This window comes from Chrysochloris asiatica, unplaced genomic scaffold, assembly GCF_000296735.1.
Source record: "Chrysochloris asiatica unplaced genomic scaffold, ChrAsi1.0 scaffold00082, whole genome shotgun sequence".
Taxonomy (NCBI): domain Eukaryota; kingdom Metazoa; phylum Chordata; class Mammalia; order Afrosoricida; family Chrysochloridae; genus Chrysochloris; species Chrysochloris asiatica.
The window spans coordinates 8383579-8386616 of NW_006408600.1; positions in this window are offsets into that span (position 1 = coordinate 8383579).

Below are 3038 nucleotides of genomic sequence, written 5' to 3' on the forward strand. Positions count from 1 at the left end.
GAGGCTGTTGAAAATACCATGCCTTGGGTCAGGTGCACCTTATCCTTCAAACTTTTATCTTTTCTCTTGAACACTGTAAAGAGGTCTTGTGCAGCAGATTACTTGACTGCTACTTACATGATTGTGGATCCAAACAAAATTAGGTCTTTGACAACTTCATTCTTTTCTCCGTTTATCATGATGTTGTTTATTGGTCCAGTGTTGGGAATTTTTGTTTTCTTTACATTCTGATGTAGCCCTTACTGAAGGACTTAAAATACTTATTCCATCAGGAAATATTTTAAGTCCTCTTCACCTCCAGCAAGCAAGGTTGCATCCTCTGCGTTTTGCAGGTTGTTAATAAGTCTTCCTCTAATCCTGATGCCATGTTCTTCTTTATATAATCTAGCTTCTCTGATTATTTGTTCAATGTACAGATCAAATAAATATTGTGAAAGAATACAACTTCGGTGCACACCTTTATTGATTTTAAAACATTGAGTGTTCCCTTGTTCTGTTAGAATGATTGCTTCATAGTCTATGTACAGTGTCCATATGAGCACAATTAAGTGTTCTGGAATACCCATTTTTTGAAATGTTGCCAATATCTTGTTATGGTCCACACAGTCAAAAGCCTTTGCATAGTCAATAAAGCACACACAGGTAAACATCTTTCTGTTATTCTCTGCTTTCAGCCCAATTTTATCTGATGTCAACAATGATATATCACGTGCCATGTCCTCATCTGAATCAGGCTTGAACCTCTGGGAGTTCCCAGTCAGTATATGGTTGCAGCCATTTTTTAAATTATCTTTATCAAGATGTTACTTGCATGTGATATTAAGGATATTGTCTGATGATTTCCACACTCCATTGGGTCACTTCTCTTTGGAATGGGAACAAATATGGATCTCTTCCAATCAGCTGGCCAGGTAGTTCTCTTCTAAATTTCTTAGCATAGATGAGTGAGTGCCTCCAGTGCTCCATCAGTTTGTTGAAAGATTTCAGTTTGTATTTCATCAATTACTGGAACCTTGTTTTTTGCAAATGCCTTCAGTGTACCTTGGTCTTCTTCCTTCAATACCTTTATCTCTTAATCGTATGCTACCTATTGAAATGGATAAATATTGGCCATTTCTTTTTGGTACAGTGACTCTGTATTCCTTCCATCTCCTTTCTCCTTTTGATGCTTTCTGCATCATCCAATATTTTGCCCATATAATCCTTCAAAACTGCAAGTCAAGGCTTGATTTTTTTTTTTTTTTCTTCAATTATTTCAGCTTGAGAAATGCTGAGTGTATTCTTCCTTTTTGGTTTTCTAACTCCAGGTCTTTGCACATTTCATTATAATATTTAACTTTGTCCTCTGGAGCTGCCCTTTGAAATTTTCCATTCAACTATTTTACTTCTCATGTCTTTTATTTGTTTTATCATCTTTGCACTGGAAAGTAAGTTTCAGAAACTTTCTGACATCCATTTTGGTCTTTTCTTTTCTTTCTTTTTTGATAATGTTTTATTGTGAATTATGTGATGGTTTACATGGGAGAACATTAGTTTTACATTCATCCTATCATAGATCATTTCACTGCCATGGTTACAGTCCCCTCATGCATCATCAACCAACCAAAGGGTATACACTGCAAGCCTGTCTTCCCTGCCCCTGTCATCAGCACACAGCCCCTCTCCCTCTCTGAGTCTAAAGTCCCCAGCTGCTCCTTCTCTCCACATCACCATCTCTGCCTCCATCTCTAGGGTCTTTGCTTCTGTGGGTAGGGTCCTGCTCTCTGCACTTCTCCCTTGATGGTCCCAGGGAGCTCTGCTCCTAGACTGCAATGTCAGTCACTCCCCTCCTTGCTACAAAATGTCTACCTTCACATTTACAATCCTCACAATCAGTCCAGATAACAATTATTCACCACTGTATCACAAGAGACCTATCGGTATTTCCTTTCATCAGCCCCGCCTAGACAGATTGGATACTACTCAGTGGAGATTTTACCTTTCTCCATGCCCTCTGGATCTAGGTTCCCTCTTGAAAGCTTGTAAACCAGTCACTTCTTGCCTTTGTAGCCCCCCACTTCCCATTTTGGGTAGCCAATGTCCAAGTTTCCCATCCCTGTCCTCTCCATGTGTGGAGCGGGTGGGAATGATCCTTGCTGTAAAGATTTGTACCCTCTTTTGAGCTACTGCTTCCATAGATGTAGGTCAAGTTTATCAAATTGTATCAGATTATTCTTTTTTTCCTCTTCTTTCTACTTCTAGTTGAGTGCTGATCATCCAGTCATTGAAGCCGGGTCAAGTGGGTATTATCTGCAAGTGTGGGTGTTCTTGTGCATATGCCCTCTCTTCTTATCAGCTGTATGCTTCACTCTCCACTCTAGTCCTCTGTGGCTATGTCACTGACTCTCAGCCCAAAAGTCCCCAGGTCTTGTCACATTGCTGGCCGAGCAGGTCTCCACCCAGGTTCACAGAAGTCTATTGAACATTGTAGGGCTTAGTTTGTAGCTTCATTTTGCCCTCAGTTCCCCTTAACGGTAACGAACATGGTCCCCAATCAAAGCATGTATTCCCATTGAGTCTTAGTCTTGGAAGGGGATATGTTCTGAGGGGACCCCACCACTTGCCTTGATGTCTCCTGGCCAAGCAACGTGCTTGTTCTTGTAGTATTCAGTTGGTCTGCCTATATTGTTTTGTATTTTTCCTGTCGTTCTTTCTTTCAAGAAGTGTCTTCTGTTTGTCTAGCTACTCCAGGTTGGTCGGCGTGTCCTTTCAAGTGGAAATTTCCCACCTCTAAAGATTCTGAATGCTATTCAGGATTGCACCTATGGTCTGATGTAATGCAGAGCCTCCATAGGAAGCCTCCTTTACTGGGCACGTTGTAGTCCCATTTTAGGTATTCCAATCAGTTATAGGCAGAAGATGGACTTACAAGCTTTCTATGGTGATATTTCTGGCTATTCCTTTCGCTCCCCTTCAAGTGTTTATTTGATAATGTTATGCAAGGGAAACCAAGATTCAAAAGACAGCCAAGCATCTTAACATTATTTCCCCCCTTTTTC